The sequence below is a fragment of the Pseudorca crassidens genome, chromosome 9 (assembly GCF_039906515.1).
Source record: "Pseudorca crassidens isolate mPseCra1 chromosome 9, mPseCra1.hap1, whole genome shotgun sequence".
Taxonomy (NCBI): Eukaryota; Metazoa; Chordata; class Mammalia; order Artiodactyla; family Delphinidae; genus Pseudorca; species Pseudorca crassidens.
Genome location: NC_090304.1, coordinates 55,014,227 through 55,035,698, shown reverse-complemented (window position 1 = coordinate 55,035,698; position 21,472 = coordinate 55,014,227). Strand labels below are relative to the sequence as shown.

Below are 21,472 nucleotides of genomic sequence, written 5' to 3'. Positions count from 1 at the left end.
AGACAAGTCGGGAGGCCATTGTCATAACTGAGTACAGATGATGAGGCCCAGACTAGGGGAGGGGCGATGGCCTGGAGAGAAGATCACAGGGTCGAGAGTAGTTTAGCAAGTCGAACTGCTGGAAAACCCGGCTAAGGACAGGGGCTGAGAGTAGAGAGAGATGGTCAGGGGTGACTCCAGACTTCTGGTGCCTTTCCCTGATGGAGGGGACGTGGGGAGAGGAGTTGGGGGGGACATGTTGGGTGTTGGTGCTTGTGGGTTAGGAAGGTGTCTGGAGCATGTGGAGGTCTGTGTGTGGCACGCAGGGGAGAGGTTGGGCTTGAAGCAGATGCGGGCGTCGTCCACCTAGTGGCCTCGGTGTGTCCCTTACTCTGGGTCTGTTCCTGCTGCCCAACTAAGAGGGGTCGCCTTAGGTGACCCCTAAGGATCCTGCAGCTCAGCGGGAGGAGCCTCTGCTGCTTCTCCTCCCTCGTCCCCCCACCCCCAGCCGGAGGGTAGCGGCAGGCAGGTCTGGGTTCAGGCACCACCCCCAACTCGCGGGACACTCTGCTTCTTCTAGGTGAGAGCCCGGGAGTTCCAGCCTGTCCCAGGAGGTAGGGGACATGGAGGGACCCAGTTCCAGCCCTTGGAAACCCCTGTCTCATTGTTTCCACAACAGCACCAGCCCAGAAACAATGCAGGAGGGCCAGGGAAAGGCAGACCCTGCCCAGTCACTCTTCTGTCTCAGGTGGGTGTGGATGGGCCCATGGGGGGCATCGCAGTAGAGATCGAGAACAAGGCAGGAAGGTGGGAGAAGGGTCCAGCTCGGTCCCAGCCAGGACTCCAGCCGGAAATTGGGCCACGCAAGGTGAGGCGCTGGAGAGAGATGACTGAAAGGATGGGCAGACTAAGGGCACCAGCACAGTGTGGATCCTGGGTGAAGGTGTCAGCTGCGCTGCTTTCCAGATGTTCAGGGAGGCTTTTCCCACTTCATTTTTCTCGTCTGTAGAGTGACAACTGGCTAGGTGCCTGCCACATAGAGAGCACTCAACATTTCCCTCCCGTTGTCCAGTCTCCCCCGCAGATTTTATTCAGCAACAAGCACCCCTACCCCATGTGCACCTGAGCGCTCCCCCTGCATCTCTAATCCTGTGACTCTCCACATTAGATTGGATGCTCTTTGAAGTATCTTGGTGTGCCAGGCTTGGACTCTGAAAGCCTGGGTCAAGGTCCTGGCTCCATTCCCTACCTTAAGTAAGTCCCTTTGCACGTCTGAATCTTGATTTTCTCACCTACTGAATAAAGCCGTCATAAACATTTCATCTTTATTAGTTTTACTCACACCCTTCCCCATGTGTCCTGAGACATTCCGTCAGGAAAGAGCTGTTTGCACGAGTTCACACAAGCGTGTAAATGACTGACAACCCACTCAGAGCTCTTGCAAGGCCCTGGGAGGACAAATAGATGCATCAGTCATCAAGTTTATAGGGTGTACCTTATTCGTATCTGCATCACTGGTACCTCGTACAATGTCTTACTCCTCACGGGCAGAGGCTAAATGTTTGCAGAATTGCTAAACTCTCGTCTGATGTACCTCTGTGTTCTGGATACCCAGATGGAACCTGGCAAACAAGGTGTTCATGTGCGTGTGATCAGTGCATGAAGGGATTACTGAATTCAGTGGGGCCCAAAGACCACGTCTGAGTGTGGGGTTCCCGGCTGGGGGCACCAGGACCTCCCCTTTCTGCACGCAAGAAGTCAATGCTTTCAGGATCTCCCCTTTCTACATGCAAGAAGTCAATGCTTTGCCAACAGCTGCAGCCAGCTGGCACCGGGTCCCGGCAAGAGTCATTGTTTGGCCCAAACAGGAAGCCACCAGAGGGGAAGTGTGGCCTCGCCTCAGTGAACCCCTGAAGAATGGCCCCCGAGAAAGCTGGGGACGTGCTGGCGGGCACAGACCATATTGCAGCTGTGCCGTCGCCACCTCAGGCCAGGCAGCGGACCTCACTTGACCTGTGGGACCTGGTGCAGGAGGAAGGGCTGGGAGCCAGGGGCCTGGGTTCTAGTCCTGTGTGACCTTGGGCTGGTTACTGCCCCTCTCTGGACAGATCTCCTTATCTATCAACTGATGGTTTTGAACTATGCATTTCACCAAATGGATCCATGTCTGGGTGTCTCATTGGTGGTCCCTCTGGCTCCCTGTTTCCTGATGTCTTTTAGTGAAGATGAGGCCCATGGAATGACCATTTTCCACCAGGAGATGGAAAACCTGATGGTTCAGAATTAGTAAAGCATCATCTCCTCATTTCATTTCACTCCCCCAACAATTATGCCAAGAGGAGAAGGTGGGGTTCACACTCCCATCTCACAGAGGAGGACACAGAAGCTCGAGGTCGAGATTCGAATCCACACCTCTGGCCTCAGATCCCTAAGCTCTTGGGAAGCCTCACACCGTGAGCGAGTGCGTGCACGCTCAGGCTGGAGAGGGAGGTGCGCTTCCGCACTGCAAGGTGGGTTCTGAGACAGAGCCGCCGGGGGCAGGCACTGTGGAAGCCCACAGGAGCTTGCCTCGAGCCTGGCAGCTGGAGGTCTGCTCTGTGTTCGCTATGTGTTTATTTTTCTCAATTCAGGCTCTGCCACTTACCCACTGTGTGACCCAAGCCAGCCACTCCACCTTCCAAGTCTCAGGGACCTCAGTGGTCACCTAGAGAGGACACCCATCCTGTTGACCCCCAGGCTGGGTGGGGATTGGATGAGCTGATGGGGAACAGAGGATTATCATCCCATAGACATGTTAATTGCCCATCCAGCAACTACTCCCCAATTTCTTCCTTATAGGACCGCAATTCTGCTCATTCTCTCAGCCCCCAGGTTTAACATTAGATCTCAATTAATCTAAGCCAATCAGCACATGCCATTCCCTGAGAGACTGTTATTGATTGGAAACATGACCCAAGTTGTCCTGTTCAAACCAAAGATAAGGACTTTAGTTCAGGGTTGGGAGAAAGTCCTCTGTTGCACTTTCCTGCGGGACATTCACACAGAAACGTGTAGCCTCTGTTGTCACTGGCAGCTGTCATGGGGCCACAAAGGGAGCCAGCCAAGGACAAGAGGGAAATAGAAAACCCTCTGTTCCTGATGGTACCAGGAGCTACTGCTGGAGCGGAGCCACCCTCTCTGGGTTCGCAGCATGAGAGCTGATATATTTCCTTGCTACATTTAGAAGCTCTGGAGACAGGGTTTTCTCTTACCTGCAGCCAGAGGCGTCTTCAGTGCCCCTCATCATCGTGCAGGTTCTGATGCACAGAAGGGGAATGAGCCGCCATCCCGTGTTGGCTCGCTCTGTTATTCAGGTCCCCAGGACAGTTGCGAAACCTCTGGGCACCCAGCCGGAGCGGATGACTTGTTCACAGCTTTTTGGAAACTCTGCATTCTTTCCTCTCTCTTCCTCGAGCCAGAGACAATTCCTCCCTCCCTGCAGCTGGCCTCTGGCTTCGGCCCAGCCGCCCCACTGACATTAAGCCTATGAGATTGATGGGGTGGAGAGACAGAGAGCCTAGACCCCAAGACCCCAGCCCCGGCTGCTCTTTCTGCTCAGCCTCTGTTTTCTCCCTCCTCTCCCCTCCAGGGACCTCGGCTACTTTGCAGCCTTAGGATCAAAGAGTTTTCAGAACATAAGAGCCCCTGGAGATGACCTGTTACAACCTGCTCGGTGTACAAAAATGGAAATTAGGGCCCAGATATAGGCAAGAGACTTGCTCCGGATCACAGGGCTCTGGGAATGGAACCTAGGTACCTTGCCTCCCAGTCCAGCACTCTTTCCCATAGGCTACAGGAAGGTCATAAATTGACATAACTTTTTCTTTTTTGAGTATTGACTGTATACCTGGCATTTCTTATCTTGGCCCTCCTTTTCTGTCCCTACGGCCACTGCTCTGATCTGGGCTTCATGGTCTCCTGCCTGGGTGTTGGTCTCACTTTAACTGTCTGTCCAGTTCCCATCTACAGTTCTGCCCTCCACACAGCAGCAAGAAGGATTGTCCTTTACACACACCTGATCCTCATCCCCTTGCTTCACTGCATAGGACACGATCCAGGATCTGTAAGCTGGCTTACAGGGCCCCTCAGGATTGATCACTGCCCAACCTCATCTGTCAGGTAAGACCTATATTCCCTACTACTAAACTCAGTTGATGCCTCCTCCAGGCAGCTTTCCCAGATCCCTCTGTAGTGAACAGTGCTGTATTAGAGTTTATCACGGAGCCCTTCTCAGGGTGGGAAGGTATGACCTCAGATGTCTGCTCCCTGGATGGTGAGTCCTTCCAAAGCAGAGGCCACGTCTGCTCAGCATCCCTACCTGCTTGCACTCTCCACCAGACGCTTGACCTTGCCAGTGGGTGGTTTCCTCCTATTGGTTAAAGGTATCTGTCGATAGCCTTGGGAAGGCAAGGAGCTCAAGGGCAAATGGCAGGAGATTCTGATTCCTCATCCTGAGTGAGCTCCATCCCTCCCAGCCTCGCCCATCCTCTGATCTGACTTGGGTGTGAGTGTGTCCCTGCTTCAGAGCGTAGACACTAGACACTAGCCTGGGGCTATAGGAAGTCACAGGGGCAAAACTTAGCAAAGAGTGTCCTCTGAGCACAGCCAAGAAAAGCCTTGGACTTGGAACTCAGTGTTGGGATTCTAGGAGCTCCACTTCCAGGAATCAAATCCTAAGGGGGAAAAATTCAGAATGTGAAAAACAAGATGAACATGGAAGAATTTATTTAAAATAGCAAAAATCTGGAAACTATCTAGAAGTCTAGCAATGATAGAAAGGTTAAATATATTAACATATACTCGGAGAGTGAAATATTGTACAGCCATTAAAATTATGTTTGCAGAGTTGTTACTAACATGGAAAAGTGTTAAGTGAAAAAGAACAGAATACAAAACCATATATGTAGTGTGATCATAAATGGAAAAAATGCATAAAGACTGGGAGGAAATAGACTGAAATGCTAAAAATGGTTGACTTGGGGTAGAAAGATTAAAATTCTGCCTTGGCTTATACTTTCTTGTGCTTTCCAAACTTTCTACTGTAAACTCATGTTCATTTTATAGTCAGAAAACTTCTACTATAAACTTCTATTCATTTTATGGACAGAAAAAATAAATTAGACAAGGCAAAAAAAAGAGATCAATTCCAGTTCTGATTCTGGTGATAATTGGACATGGGACTTTGTGCAAGTCAACCATCCTCTTCAAGACTTGTCTTCATCTGTTTGTTCACCTGTTCCTTCTTTCATTCTAGGAATCTCTCCAAAGGACCTCCTCTGTGCCAGGGACACAAATGTCACTAGGGACCCAAAAGTGAATCAGAACCTAAACATATGAAAAGATATTTAACTTTGTTCATAATCAGAGAAATACCAATTAACACTAAGTCAAGATGCCATATCTCATTTATCAGATTGACAATCCTCAAAAGTATGACAATATACTCGGTTGGCAAGACTGTGGGAAAAGAGGCTTTCTCATACCTGGTGTGGTAGGAATACAAAATGGTGCAAGCCCTATAGGGAGGGAATTTGGTAATTTCTAGAAAAATTACATATGTGTTTATTCTTTGACCTAGCAACCCCACTTCTCGGAATCTATCCCAAAGATAAACTGGCAAAAATAAGACAAGATGTATGCATAAACTATTGATGGAAGAAGCACCATTTGTAATAGAAACTACTAAGATGTGCACCAATAGAGATTAGTTGGCCATACGGTATATGGCTCTGCACCTAGAAAAGGGAATGAAGAGGGTCTCTAGATACTGTTATGACATAATCTCCAGGGTACGATCTTAAGTAAAAAAGCAAAGTGGAATAAGTTGTATATAGTGCATTATCACTTATCAAAGAAAGTGAAGGGAAAACACACATATTTTCTTTAATTTAAGAAAATCAGTTAAAATATGAAAAATTTAAACTGTTATCTATTGGAGGAGGAAGGAAATAGGGTAAAGGAAGTAGAGGTAGAAGCTAGACTTCTCTGAATATACTTCATTTTGCAGATTACCTTTGGAACCAGATAAATGCTTTACACAAAAATAAAACAAAATTAAATCAAAACAAAAGCCAAAATCAGTCCCCCCCAAATCCAAGGCAAAATGAAATTAATGAATCTGTGTTTTGAGTTGATGGCTTCTCCATGCACAGTTGAAATAGTTCAAGGGATTTAGAAATGTGGTGATTTGACTGCACATCACTAGTAGGATATATGTTCTAAGGACAAAAGAACTGCAAACAAATCATAAGGTGTTTTCAGTCATCAGATTGTTTGTAAAAGTAGTGGCATTGCTACTCTGACATTTTTACAATATATAGAGAAAGTAGGAAACAGTGAATCAGTAATCGTGTTAATGTTCGTAGGAAGCAAGATTTTCAGCATTAGTGAAAAGAGACAATAATGTAAAATCAAAGAATTTAAGTAAAAGTCTTATAGTCTTAGGTTTTATTTAAAATATCAATATGAACTCTTGGTGTGAATTTTCTTAAGAAAAAAAGTATTTCCTAGCTCTGCACCCTGGAATAACCTAGACGTAGTGACCAGCCAAATAGCATTGAGCACCCCTAACATCCAGATCTGTGGTCTCTAAATACTACTTCTCACTTGAAGAACCAGCACTTCTTGGATAAATAGCTGATTCCAGATCTGGGCAGAAAATGTACAAGACAAACCTGGGCATCTTGTCATACCAGAAAGTCAGGAAGCTGCTAAACACTACTTAGGGTCTGTCCAAAAGGACTCAGAAGCCAATTAAAGAGATCCCCACTGGCCAAGGTTGGGACGATTTGAGTGATAATAACTGTAATAGATTAAAACATATCAAATACATTAAAACTATGATATAATAATGATACCAAAAAACACCAAAACCAAAACAAACAAAACCCAGTTGGTCACCTTTAGAGAATATTAGGGCATCAACTCGTTATTCTGAAAACTGATAAGTAAAAGGAAAGCATTTATCCTGCCTTTCCTAAGTACATTGGACCTCAGAGAAACCAGAGTTGATAAGAGAAGTTTCTCTCATAGAAGTATTCCAGCTAATAAATGAAGAAGAAAGTAAAATTAAAATATCATTGTTTTGCAAATCTCTAACAAAATAGTGGATCTAGGCAATGACCATCAAAGTCTTTCAGCAGCGCAGAAAGACAGACAATGAAATATCATGTGCCTTTTGAGGAAAGGACAGTAGTCTCTCCTCTTATGCATGGTTTCACTTGCCACAGCTCCAGTTACCCGCTGTCAAATATGGTCCAAAAATATTAAATGGAAAATTCCAGAAATAAACAATTCATAAGTTTTAAATTGTACACCGTTCCAAGTAGCATGATGAAATCTCACATCATCCCTGTCCATTTTGCCCGGGATGTGAATCATCCAGCCCATTTGTCACTTAGCAGCCATCTGTGTTATCAGACTGACTGTCACGAGTATCACAGTACTTGTGTCCAACTAATTCTTACTTTACTTAATAATGGCCCCAAAGCTCAAGAGTAGTGACGCTGGCAATTTGGATATTCAGTTTCTGTGCCTAATTTATAAATCAAACTTTATCATAGGTATGTATGCATTGGAAGAAACACAGTGTACCTAGGGTTCGGTACTATCCAAGGTTTCAGGCATCCACCGGGGGTCTTGGAACTTACCCCTGTGGATAAAGGGGGACTACTGTACATACACCTCCTATAAAGTATTCTTGCCAAAACTTTGAATCTGAATTTAATTGTCTTTAGATCTAACTGACAATTTATAGGGAAGTCAGGGGACTGAAGAATATGTTAAACAACACTACGGGGGATGTAGTAGGAAAAGTACAGAATGTGGAAAACGACAGGGGACAAACAACCTGGTTTATTCCACAAATAAGCAGGAGAAAAACAAGAGAAGGGGGAGAAATCTACAGATTGAAAGAGACATAAGCGACCCAACAAACAAATGACATGTGTGGCCCTTGTTGGATCCTGATCCTGAACAAACCAACTTTAAAAGACCATTTATGAGACAACTGGGCAATTTTTAAACATGACTGGATATTCGATGATAATGTTAAAATATTATGAAAATAGACATATGATAATGGTATTCGGGTCATGCCTTTATGGTTTAGAAATACATACTGCAATATTTACAGATAAAGGGATTTGATATTTTGGATTTGTTCCAAATAATCCAGTGGGGGAGGTGGTGGGGGATAGAAATGAAACAGAGTGGCCTTGTACGCAGGGTTCTTTGTACTATTCTATTTTTGTGCATGCTTGAAATTTTCCACAATAAAATGTCTTTGCTTCCCTTAAGGAGGTAGGGAGGAGGGCTCAGACACATCAACCAAGGAGTGCAGTTTCCTCTGAGGCAATGATGGGAGCAGATGCTGGAGTGCTGCCCCTCCCTCAGGAGTGAACAAGCAGGAATGTGCATGTAGATGGCGGAGTTCCCGTAGAGGCAAGAGCATGAGCAAGTGCAAGAAACTTCCATAATCTGGGGAGGGCAAGTAATCTCTGCATCGAGGGAGCAAAGGGGCAAGAGCATGAGCAAGTGCAAGAAACTTCCATAATCTGGGGAGGGCAAGTAATCTCTGCATCGAGGGAGCAAAGGGGCATATCAGGAGAGTGGCTAAGAGGAGATGGGGACTGTCATGGAGAGCCTTGAATGCCGGGCCAGGAAGCCCCGGGAGTGTTTAAGCTGGGGAGTAACATCGTGGGCTGTGTTTTAGCCATGTCACCCAAGCAACTGGACAGATTGGAGGAAGAGGCCTGAATGGGTGTGGGGAGACCCGAGCAGAGGCTGGGCAGGGGTCCTACACAGAGCCCAGGAGGCCTGAGCTGGGGCGTGGCCTGGGGACAGATTGGAGGAGCTGCATAGTGCAGTGAGGAGGTGCTTGAGCAGTTTCTGGCTTGGGCAGCTTGGTGGATGTTCGTGGGGTGGTGGGGTGGTGGAGGGACTTGGTGGATGCTGACAAATCAATATCTGGGCCTCCCTGGTGGCGCAGCAGTTAAGAATCCGCCTGCCAATGCAGGAGACACGGGTTCGAGCCCTGGTCCGGGAAGATCGCACATGCTGTGGAGCAACTAAGCCCGTGTGCCACAACTACTGAGCCTGCACTCTGGAGCCCACGAGCCACAACTAGTGAGCCCACATGCCACAACTACTGAAGCCCACGCGCCTAGAGCCCGTGCTCCACAACAAGAGAAGCCACCGCACTGAGAAGCCCACACACTGCAAAGAAGAGTAGCCCCTGCTCGCAGCAACTAGAGAAAGCCCACGCGCAGCAATGAAGACCCAACGCCGCCAAAAATAAATAAATAAATAAATTTTTAAAAAATGGGGTGGTGGAGGGAGCAGGTTAGGTGTTTCATTCTAGAGCCCTAGCTGGGAGGCAGGGGCTGGTTCCTGGCCCTAGCTCTGCTGTCCGGCTGTGGACCCCAGGGCATATCTCTGCCCCTTTCTGGCCCAGGGGTCTCCATCTCTGAAGCCTCAGATCAGGGGTTCTCCAAATCCACCCAGCCCAAGTGTGCATCCTTCTTGCCTGCAAAGAGATCACGAGTTCTCATCTGGCCTCACTGAAAATCCAGTTGTGTGATGTCAATGGCATTTCCCTTTAGAAAAAGGAAATGAGGTTAGCAAGCCTGTTACCAGGAAAGGAAAGTTAGTTGGGCCCCGCCTTCTGCAGCCCGTGCTCCCCACCCCGAGCACGCTAGGCCCCTCTGCCTGAAGCTGGAGACAGGACCCAGAAATGTCACACTTCAGACAGAGGCACCAATACTACATGGGTGAGTGTTGACTATTACAACTTTGACTTCCAAGCAGCGTGGGGTCACCCCCAGCAAAGTCAGCATCCTCTCCGGTGCCTGCAGCCCAAATCCCAACCACACTGGGAGATGGAGGTCACAGGAAGCTCCAGGGTCTCATTAAATGTCAGCAGGGCCCTAACGATGAGCTCTTCGTACGTGAGGAGGTAGAGGCCCAGAGAGGAGTAGGGACATGGCCAAGATCACAGGGCAAATCAGACGAGAATCCAGGTATAGGTCACATGGCACCTGGCAGGTCAGGTGGTCCCAGAAAGCCTGTCACGCTGCAGAACTGGATGTCCCCAGAAAGTCCTTCTCCAGTTACAAATATTAAGTGCTTTCATTAAGCTATAGCACCCCTGACCCTAAGCTTTTGACCATCTGAACATTCTTTAAAATGCTGTTATATGGGCTTCCCTGGTGGCACAGTGGTTAAGAATCCGCCTGCCAGTGCAGGGGACATTGGGTTCGAGCCCTGGTCCGGGAAGATCCCACATGCTGCAGAGCAACTAAGCCTGAGCACCACAACTACTGAACCTGTGTGCCACAACTACTGAAGCCCACACACCTAGAGCCCGTGCTCCATAATAAGAGAAACCACTGCAATGAGAAGCCCACGCACCGCAACGAAGAGTAGCCCCCGCTCTCCACAACTAGAGAAAAGCCCCCATGCAGCAATGAAGACCCAAAGCAGCCAAAAATAAAAAAAAATAAATAATAAAAACATTTACTAGAAAGTATGTTTAAAAATAAATAAATAAAATAAAATGCTGTTATGAAGACAAGATGAAAACAAATTCCAATCCATTCAATAAAATTGATGTATACTTTTAAACTGAAAAAAAAAACCCCTGAAATGAACAAACATAAATTTGTTTGATTTGCTCAGCAAATCAGTCTTCTGAAAGATTGATCCCTTGGCAAATTGATCGTCAAGTGAATACACTTCAAGGGACTTGATCTTGAGCCTCCCATTGACCCCACCCATCACCCCACCTCCTGACTGTGAGCCCCATAGACAGGGCCCAGGTCCAGCTGCTTTCTCTGCCCTTAACCCCCTGCCCAGCGCCTGGCACGGAGTGGGGGCAGGTGTCAGCGAGTTAATTGCTGAGTTAACTAAGGATATGAAGTTCTGATGTTGGACCTGAACGTCCTCAAGTGTTGAGGGGCTCATGGGAGGAGGATTAGCGATGGTGGCCCCGGTCACCCCGACACAGTGAGGTAACAGGGTGGAAAAACCCCTCACTTTTGCTCTTTGCAAAGGTCAACTTGGGTCATACTTTCCACTGTGCCCCCTGCAAGGAGGGCGTCTGGTTCACCCTCCCACACACCCAGGGCCTGGGGGTTTTCAGGTGAAGTGGAACTAGGTGCTTGTGTCTCTGCACCTTTGCAGAATCGCTCAGCAGCAAGGGAGCCGGAAAAGTCAGTGTGTACACTGGTGTGTAGTGCTGCTGAGCTCGTGCGTGTGCGTGCAAGGGTAGGTGTTTGTGTTTGCACAGGCACGTGTGGATGGCTGTGATGTGTGGTTTTGCTCTGTATACACAGATGCTCATATACCTGAGTTTATTGTTATTGTGTATGAGTAAGTGTCAATGGAATGCACATGCACACCCAGCCTTGTATGGGACTGCGGGTGTGTGTGAGCATCCGTTTGTACACAAGCTTTCACAGTGTGAGTATATTGAGTCTAGGTACCCGTCTATCCATGGAAGTGTATGACGATCGGGTGTGTGTGAATATACATCTGTTTGTGCATATTTGCGCTTTTTGCATAAATACATGTTTGTGCATTTCTGTTAATCCATGTGAGTGTGTGAGATGTGCGTGTGTGTTTTGGGTAAGGTTTGTGTATACTCTGTAGGTGCATCTTAACGTGAGAATGTGGCTAGGTGTGCGTGTGTGCATATGCGCGCCTGTGGGAATAAGTGTTTTGTGTGTGCCTGTGTGAACATGTGTGTGTAGATCTACAAATGTGTGAGCATAGGTGAGTTTGTGCATGAGGCGAATTGTGTGATCTGTGTGGTGCGTGTGAGTACCTATGATTGCAGGTACGTGCACACACGAACATAGCCTCTTGCTCTTTCTTTTCCTCCTGGGAAATACAGAGCTTCTGAGCCCTAACCATGGCTGGTGACTCTTCCAGGACCTGAAAAGTGACATCGTCAGAGGTCCCATGTGAGTGAAGAAGGGGCATGGGCCCGAGGCTTGGGCTCCTCTGAGAACTGGGTGGCGGCCCCCAGGGCCACAGCTGTGGGCCAGGCAGGCGATAGGGGTTGGGACACCTGGGGCCTCAGCCCTCTCTCTGAGCCCTGGGGAGTGTCACTGCCACCTCCCGTTTTCAGTTCAGCCCTCAGTGGCTTTCAAAGCCTTTTATTGGGTAGTAGAGGCAAAATAAAATCTTACAAGTATCCCCACCCATGGAGAACTGATGAGTAAATGGGAACGCTGTGGCTGAAGGCTGAGGCTGGGGAGGGGTCTCCCTGGAAATGAGCCTAGGCTGTCTCTGGGCCTGTTGGTTTACTGTTTAGAGTCCAGTTTACAGTTTAAAAAACACACCCATATCCATAATCTCAGCTAATCCTCATGAACTTCTTCCAGCTGTTTGGAGAGGCTGGGAGCAGAGCGATGAAAAGCCCTTGTTCCCCTCTTGCCCCTCTTCTATCTGAGCAACTTCTGTTCCCCCGGCCCCCTCAGAGCGAGAATCATGTGAGATCCACGTTTGGCACCTGGTAAGCAACAAAAATTGTGCTTGTGATAGCCTCATTTTACAGATGAGGAAACTGAGACCTGGAGAGACTCTTTGTCCAAAGTCAGCCTGGAGATGCTGGGAAGGACTGAGGTTCATCCTGACCTCAGATGCTCCCCCTCTGTCATCAGAAGTGTTTTCTTGTTCTTCTGAGCTTGGCCAGGCGGTGGTAAACCCCACATGTGGTTCTGTGGTTGCCCACACAGGTCTAAAAATAGCCAACAGGAGCCCGGGGCTCCCCCTTGGTGAATGGCAGAAGGCTTATTCCCCAGACAGCTTAGCTCTGCCCACAGATGAGCAGGTCCAGTCGAGGGAGAGCTGGGTGGTCTGGGTACCACCACGCATGCCAGAGCATGTGCCAAGCTTGTAACAGAGATTATTTTATTTCATTGGTTTGTTTTTTTAAAGTCTGAGATGTCCCATTGGACAGATATGAAAATTGAGGCTCAGAGGGATGAAGCAATCCACCCAAGGTCAGGGAGCTTCGATGAGAACCCGAGTTGCTCTGATCCAAGGCCCATGTTCTTAATCCCTCACCCTATCACCACTTCCTTCTCTTGAACCTGGGGACAGCTGGTGCAGGGCAAGAGCAGGACCTTTTGAGCCACACAGACCCGGCTTCAGATCCCAGCCTCGCTGATGCCTCCCTGTGGCCTTGGTAAGTCTTCACCTCTCTCGGCCTCAGTCTCCTCACCCACAGAACGGGGGGCCCCATGGCCCGTTACGTAGGCTCATGGTTCAGATGGAATGTAATAGGCATGGAAGTGCCTGGGGTAGGACCTGGCATGCAGAAAGTGCCCAGGAAAAGGCCATTCACTGTCTCTCCCCCCTCCCACCACCGAGGACCATGTTTCCAAAGTTGGGGTGAGAGGGGCAGTGTCCGCTGAGCCTCTGGAAGTGCCTTGCCAGGTTGGGAAGTGAGACTACTGATGAGAGGTCAGGAGAGAAGGTCCCTGTGAAGGGTGTATTTTCCAAAAATGGCCTCAGGAATATTTTCAGATCCACATACTGAAAACTTGCCATTCTCCATCAAGAAATGGAGTCCATTGCCCCTCCCCTTGAAATTAAGCAGAACTCTGTGACCGTATCAGTGAACAGAATGTGGCAGACATGACATTACATAAGTTCCCAGACCAAAATCTATAAAGGTAGTTCAGCTTCCACCTGTCTCTCTGAACATCTCTCTGTCTCTGTGTTTCTCTCTCTCTGGAATCCAGCAGCCATATTGTGAGGAAGCCCAAGCCACATGGAGAGACCACTATAGGTGCTCTGGCTAACAGCCCCAGTTAAGGTCTTGGCCAATGGCCAGTGTCAACCACTGGACTTAGGCATGAATGACTCCTCTAATGATTCCAGCTCCAGACTGCAATCCCAGGTAATGCCAAGTGGAGCAGAGATGAACTATATCCCCTCTGAGCCCTGCCCAAATGCAGATTTTAGAACAAAATAAATATCATCGTTTCAAGCACTAAGGTTTGAGTGCACAGCATTAGGTAACAGGAACAGCCCTCCTCCTTTTCCCTCTGAGTCACCCCAGCCAGACACAGGTAAGCTCCTCCCCGTGTCCCACTGCCACTCAAGCAGGCATAACTTGAAGTCTGTCCTCTGCCCACTGCTGAGCCCTCCAAGCCAAGCTGGACAGCCCTGGCTCAAAGCCCAGCTCTGTCGCTTCCAGTTGTGTGCCCTTGAGCAGGTCACCAACCATCTAGGACGCTCCGTTTTCTGTGTCAATGGGCATCAGGATAGCGCCTCTCCGGAGTCTGGGGGATGAATGAAATAAAGTGCCCGGGCACATAGTGAGTGCTCCTTAGGTGGATGAAGGGATGTGAGGCTGGGGAAAAAGGAAGCAGTCAAAGATGTAGCCCCAGCCTCTGACTTAGTCAAGGGAGAGACGAGGAGTGGGTCCAGGGAGCCTGGAAAGTGATGAGTTCTGGCAGACATTCAGTGTGAGAAGCCCAGCTCTGTGCAGGCAGGCTGGGTCCCAGGAGACACTGCCCTCAACTTGCTCCCAGATTGACCGAGATATGGGAGGAAGAGGGATGGTGCTGTGCGGGCCCTGGCGGGATCCTGTCATGGGTGAATGGGGTGGGAGAGTGGGAGGCACAGCAGGCAGCCACAGAATATGGAAGGGTGGGGGTCGGGTAACCTACACCAGAGCCAGGTGGGCTCAGCCACACCTGAGCATCCTACTCTGAAGCTTCTCAGAAACCCAGGGGCACCCTCCCTCCCCCAGCCAGGGCCAGCCTGGCCCCATCTAGAGATAAAGTCCCTGCGGGGGCTCCCAGATCAGAGACATCCTTATCAGCGCCGTCGTCTGGGATACTTGGGAATGTAAACGCGCCTGGTGTGCCAGCCCAGGAAGACACAAAGCAGATGAGCAGGGGGACTCCCCCTCTCCCCATCCCCCCATTCCCTCCCTGCAGCCCCGCCAGCAGGCGGGGAGGGGAGCCCCAGCCTCACACAGAGGGGTCCTCTACTCCCAACACCAGGGGTGTATTCTTTTCCCTTCAAGTCACACTCAGATTTGGAGGGGACTCAAGGAAGACTCTCTGTTAAGGTCATGCTGGCCAACGGCACAGCACAGTGCCACCCGGCCGGGATAACGGGAGACGCAGGGTACACAGGCTGACGTGCCTTCACACGCCACCCGGGCTTTCCTGCACACACAGACATGTGGGCCAGGCACAGGAATGGGTGCTGAGGTGAAGTGGGACCCAGAAAACACAGCCCTTCTGGTTCACTGTCTAATGGGCAAGATGGATAAATAATAATAACAAGCTTGTTTTTGAGCACTTACTATGCACCAGGCACTGTTCTGAGTGATGTCCGTGGATGAACTTTTTAATTCCCACACAACGCTATGGTATAAGATTGTGAATATCTCTGTTTCACAGAGGAGGAAGCCGAGGCACAGGGAGGTGGAGCACGTGCACGAGTTCCCAGAGCTGGGATTCAAGCCGCAGAAGCCTGGCCCCATGGACAGTGTGTTGAGGGCTGTATGGGGGCTCCAATCATAGTTTCTCCTGGCTGAGCCCATGAGCTGAGAAGAGACAGGGATGGGGTCAGTGCAGAGTGGGTGCCCCTCAAGGCTCAGCCCCCTGCCCTCCTCTCACGCCCCTCCCCCTCGCCCCGCCCACAGCCCCGCCCCCACCTGCCCCGTTGCACCGAGGCCTGTGGCTGGGGGCTTCCAGTCCTGGTGAGGCCCCTTCACAACCACATGCTCCTGGGATCCAGAGGTGCCAACCTCAGGCGGTGGGAGCAGGGAGAGAGCACTGGGTTTAGGGTGGGACGCAGTTTACATCCTGGCTCTGCATCCCTGGGCCTCATTTTCGACACCTGTAAAATGAGGTGTAGCCTAAAGGACCTTCCAGGGCCTCGGGCTCCACGGACATTCCAGATGCTGCGTGAAGGAGAGTAACTGTGACTGCATCTGCAGAGATGCAAACAAGGGACCTGGGTGGCCACGACAGGGAGATGCTGCCGTCTGGGGGCCTTCCTGGAGGAGGAGGCGTTGAGCAAGCACCTGAAAGAAATACCTTCTTTTCTCCTCCCTCCCTGCCTACTTTCCACCCTTTTCCCTGGGCTGGGGGGCTCCCAGGCTGAGCAGGGGGCTGTATGCTTGGTGTCACCGGGACTTTCAAGGTCTGTACAGGGTACGGTGGAGGAAGGGGCATAGTATGAGGACAGGGTCAGGGCCACCTTGTGGGGAAATCTTTGGGGGATGTGATCCTTGAGGAATAGGTGGGTGTTTGCCAGGCAGACCAGAGGGAAAAGAAGGAAAGAGCTATGGGCAGACGGAGTTGGGACCAAAGCCTGGAACGGGGAGCCCCAGAGGCTCTCTTGTGCGGGGATGGCCAGAGCACAGGGGCTCTTGAGGGCAGCAGGAGCCATCGGAGCATGAAGAAGGGCCTGAACCAAAGGCTGAGGAGCTTGGCCTTTCCCCTGAGGGTTCTTGGGAGACATGGGAGGGTTTTGAGGAGAGGAGGGGCGTCATCTGACCTGTGTGTCCAAAATGTGTCTCTGGCTACCGTGAGGAGATTGAACTGGAGTAGGGAGATGGGTGGGAGCCTGGGAGGCCACTGGAATGCAAGTCTGGGGATGCAGACAAAGGCAGTGGGCAGGGAAGCTCTATTTCAGAAATGAAAGGATGGCCCTGGGACACGCGTACTAGTCGGAAGGGGAGGCAGGTGACCCCAGGGGCCTGGGTGGCTTGGGCACTTGTATGGCCGATGGTGTCCATCACTGACAGAGACTAGAGGGTGGGCAGTAGAACTGGGGCCCAGTGACAGGTTCTGCTTGGGACTCACAAAGCACGGTTGTATGGTGGCCGGACCCTGGGCTCACCTCTGACCTGGGGATGCTAGCTCCAAGTCAGGCATCAAAATGGGAGGCTGGGGCAGGGGGTGGGGGTTGGGGGCTGGGGGGAAGGCCATTACAGGGGAGTGCAGGGTGGGGTGACTAAGACAAGGAATGGGACTTTGGGAAGATGCCCATGGCGTCTTCCTCTTGAGGGTCCAGAGAGGAGGCTTCAGGGGTCAGGATAACAGAATCCTCGTGGGCAGTATGGGTCCCTTGGCCCATCTCTCTGTCTGCAGGCTGGCCTCTGCCTGTAGGCTGGCCTCTGCCTGTAATTGTGGATGATTTGAGCTTTATGGGCCGCTGTCCTGTGTGTGCAGTGTGAGGACTGGACCAGAAGACCTCCACGCCCCTTCCCTTTCTGACTTTTCCCAACTTCTTTGTTTTCCTCTGCCCCCGTTGACCGTGTGGCTTTATGTAAGGCGTGCCCCTACTCTGGGCCTCAGCTGCCTCCTCTAATCCAGAGCCTGTATTAAGCTGAAATGATCTCTAAGTTTGCACAGAAGGCCTTGGTGTTTGTTCAAAGAGCAAGTGAACCCATTCCAGCTGCCAAGACCCCAGATTTTGCTCCTCTCCCAGGAGTCCGCGCTCAGCCCTTCCTCCCCGGCCAGTAGGCCTGCCCCACTGCCCTCAATTAGTCAGCTCTTAGGCTACGGACACAGACCGTCTGCTCCCAGCTCTCCCACTCCCTGACCCCCCCGAGTGCCCTGGAGCTGGAGAGGAGCAGACTGCAGGCCTGAGGCTTTCCCTCCAATCTCAGGATTAGGGCCAGCTCCTCAGTAGAGCCCCGTGTTTCCAGAGCCGGGGTGCGGCAGCCCTGCCTGCTCTCAGCAGACCCTGGAATTCAGAAAGAAGGCAGCTGGCGGCGGATAGATAATGACCTTCGTCTGGGTTTCTAAACTTTCTTTAAAAGTGCTGGACTCCATCACATGCCCTCCCCCAGCCCCATCTTGGCCCTTTGGGGAAGGTAGAACAGGGAGAGCCGTTACTTTACAGATGGAGAAACTGAGTCTTTGAGAGAGATGAAGTAACTTGCCTGGAGTCACCCAGCAAGCTGCAGAGCAGGGAGTTAAAACTTGGCTCTGCCACAAAGCCCAGCTTCTGAAGAGACTTCTGACTCCAATGATTGCCGAAGTTCCTCCATAACTCACATCCTATCCTAGGGTTCCCCCAGGCAGATGAGAGAGGTCAGGAAGAGGAAACGCAGGACAGCCTGAGCGTGCCATCACCTGTACTGCGTGAGAGCCTGACCCTCCTAGCTCTGCCTCCACAAGAACTTGAGACCTTGCCATGGCCCTCAAGGCCCTGGGCAGCCTGGCCCTCCAGCCTCTTCTCTCCCCTCTTCCTCCTTTGCCCTATAAGCTCCTGACATGTGGTTTTCTTTGCTTTCTTAAACATACCAGGCTCCCAGCCACAGGGCCTTTGCACATGAACTTCCCTTAGCTTAGAAGGCATACTCCAAGCCCCAGCCCCTTCTATGTCCCTGTAATGCCTCTTCATCCTTCTATCCTTTTTAAATAACAGTTTTATTGAGCTATAATTCATATATCATACCATTCACCTATTTAATGTATATAATTCAATGGTTTTCAGGATATCCACAGATTTGGGTAACCATCATCACAATCAATTTTAGAACATTTGCATCACTCCCCCCAAAACCCCTGTACTCATTAACCATCACCACCCTGCCTCCCCCAAATTTTGCAGCCACTAATCTAATTTCTGTATCTATGGCTTTTCCTATACTGGACATTTCATATAAGTGGAATCATTTAATATGTGGTCTTTTGAGATTGGCTTCTTTCACTTAGCATAATGTTTTCAAGATTCTTCCATGTTGGTGCATATATTAGTACTTCATTCCTTTTTATTGTAAAACAATATTTCATCATAGGATGATGTCACATTTTATATACACATTCATCAGTTGAGGGACATTTGGGTTGTTTCCACTTTTTAGCTATTGTGAGTAATACCACTATGACCACTCTTGGACAAATTTTGTGTGGACATGTTTTCAGTTCTCTTGCATATATTCCTAGGAGTGGAATTGCTGGATCATGTGGTAACTCTATGTTTAACCTTTTAAGGAACTGCCAGACTATTTTCCTCAGAGGCTGCATCAATTTCCAATTTCTCCATATCCTCATCAACACTTTTTATTGTCATATATGTATATGAAGATATATATCTCCATTGTAGTGGATGTGAAGTGGTATCTCATTGTGGCTTTGAGTTGCATTTCTCTGACGGCTAATGATGTCAGAGCATCTTTTCATGAGCTTCTTGGCCATTTGTACATTTTCTTTGGAGAAATGTCTATCCAGATCCTTTGCCCATTTTTAATTGGGTTGTCTTTTTATTATTGAGTTATAAGAGTCCTTTATATATTCTAGATACAAGTCCCTTATCAGATATAGGCTTTGTAAAATTTTTCCTATTCTTGATGGTATTCTTTGAAGCATACAAGTTTTTTTATTTTGATGATATCCAGTGTTTCTAGTTTTCTTTTAGTTGCTTATGCTTTTGGTGTCATATCCAAGAAATCACTACTTAATTCAAGGTCACAAAGATTTATAACTATTTTTTCTGCTAAGAGTTTTGTAGCTTTAGTTTTATATTTTGATCAATTTTGAGTTCATTTTTGTGTGTGGTGTGAGGTAGGGGATCAACTTCATTCTTTTGCGTGTAGATGTCCAGTTGTCCCAGCACCATGTGTTAAGAAGACTATTCTTTCTCTCACGGCACCACTGTCAAAAATTGATTGCCTATAAATGTCTCCCTCCATCTTAACTCAAGCATCATTTCCTCAGAGAAGCCTTTGCTGACACCCCTTCCCACCCAACCTCAGCTTAGCCAGCTTCCCTGTATATATATATATATATATATATATGTGTGTGTGTGTGTGTGTGTGTGTGTGTGTGTGTAGAAAACACAGAGAAAACACCATAGGTTATAAATTGTATTTATCTGTTTAATGTTGTAGTCATGAGTACACACTCTGTAGCCAGAGAGCTGAGGTTTTACTCCCAGCTCTGTCACTTCCTGGCAGCTTGGTGTATTGTTTCACCTCCTGTACCTCAATTTCCTCATCTGTAAATAGGGGATTTACTTACCTCATAGGGCTGTCATGAGAGTTGATATGTGTAAAGTACATGGCAGGTGGTGGTAAGGTTGAATGCATGAGCTCTTGTTAATCAGTGTCATCTCCTTAGACTTTCAACTCCTTGAGGACAGGAATCCTGTCTATTCTGGCTTCCACAAAATCCTCACAGTCACCACTGGGAGGGCACAGGGAAGGGCTTCAACACCAGCTTATTGAATTAATTAGTGGAAGAAAGCATGCGTGCTTGAGTGAACGAACCTGGCAGACCCAGTTCTAATCCCACCCTCACACTGTCTGACTGTGTGACTTCAGAACTCAAAAGCCAGACCCGTGGATACTCTCACAGTTTACTCCCTTCCTCTACGAGGACGCAGAACTCTCTCTTCACTTGAAATAAGAGGAACCCAATATATAACTCAGGTTAGGGGAGCTGCTGTGAGAGAAGCCAGAGTAGGACCCAGAGGCCCCCTCCTCCTGGGCACCCCCAAGGACCCCCAGAGCCTGCCGGACAGTGTGAAGATGCGATCCCATGTTCTCCCCAGGCTCGAGCAGCCTGTGACTCAGAGGCAGCTGACGTCTGACGCTCTTAATTCAGCCCAAATGCTGGAGGTCTGTGTCTTGCGGCATGCAGGAGGTGGAGGGGCACATTCCAAGGGAGAAAGCTCTTCCTGTCTTCTACCCACGGAGGGGAGCAACGAGCCCTGAAGTTGTGGACAAGCACATCCTCGCTCTCATACCTTCCCTCCCTCCCTGCTTGGCCTCCCAACCCAGACCTGGGATGGCCTGCTCTCCTGGACCAAGCTTCCTCCTGCCTGCCCCTCCACCCTGACCTCAGACCCAGCTCACTTCCAGGGAGGCCCACTATGCTCCTCCCCACGTCACCTCCATGCCCTCATTTCACCTGGAAGACAATCCCTCAGAGGCTTAGGGAAGTGAGTGACTCATCCAAGGTCATGGCGCAGCAAGTAAGTGGCAGAGCAAAGATTTGAACCCCAGGCTCTTGACTCCAAGTCTGGACTCTTTCTTCCATACCCGAAGGGGGCACCACCGTCCACATGACCACAGGGGCAGGACCAGAGCAGGAGGTGCTGGGGGTTCGCCCAGCTCTGTGGATCCCCAAGGCAGATCCTCTGGCAAGAGACCGAACGCTTCCCCAGGCAGAGGACCCCTGGCCACAGTGGGAGGGGCTGTCCTGGGAAACGTAGGGAGGGGAGGTCCCAACTTGGTAGGGTACCAACGTGAACTTAAGGGCCAGGCAGACCTGTCCAGGTTACCTCCAGCCTCTCTGAGCCTCAGTCTCCCCCGACCCCAGGACATGAGGATAACAGTACCCACATAGCTGGGTAGTTGTGAGCATAAAATCAGGCAAAGATCTCTTAGCCCAGCGTGAATGTTCATATTACTGCCCTTGGTGCTAGGGAAGCCGGGCCCCAAAGGAGGTGCCTAGAGTCCCTG

General features: G+C 49.6%; 1 long non-coding RNA gene across 1 annotated transcript; it reads left to right on the top strand.

Annotated features, from left to right (window-relative positions):
* Positions 1-9,505: 9,505 nt before the first annotated feature.
* Positions 9,506-13,971, top strand: LOC137231326 (uncharacterized). The gene is made up of 5 exons (XR_010946455.1): positions 9,506-9,788; positions 11,912-11,981; positions 12,405-12,535; positions 13,126-13,210; positions 13,770-13,971. It is a non-coding gene; the product is annotated as an uncharacterized lncRNA (long non-coding RNA).
* The last annotated feature ends 7,501 nt before the right edge of the window (positions 13,972-21,472 follow it).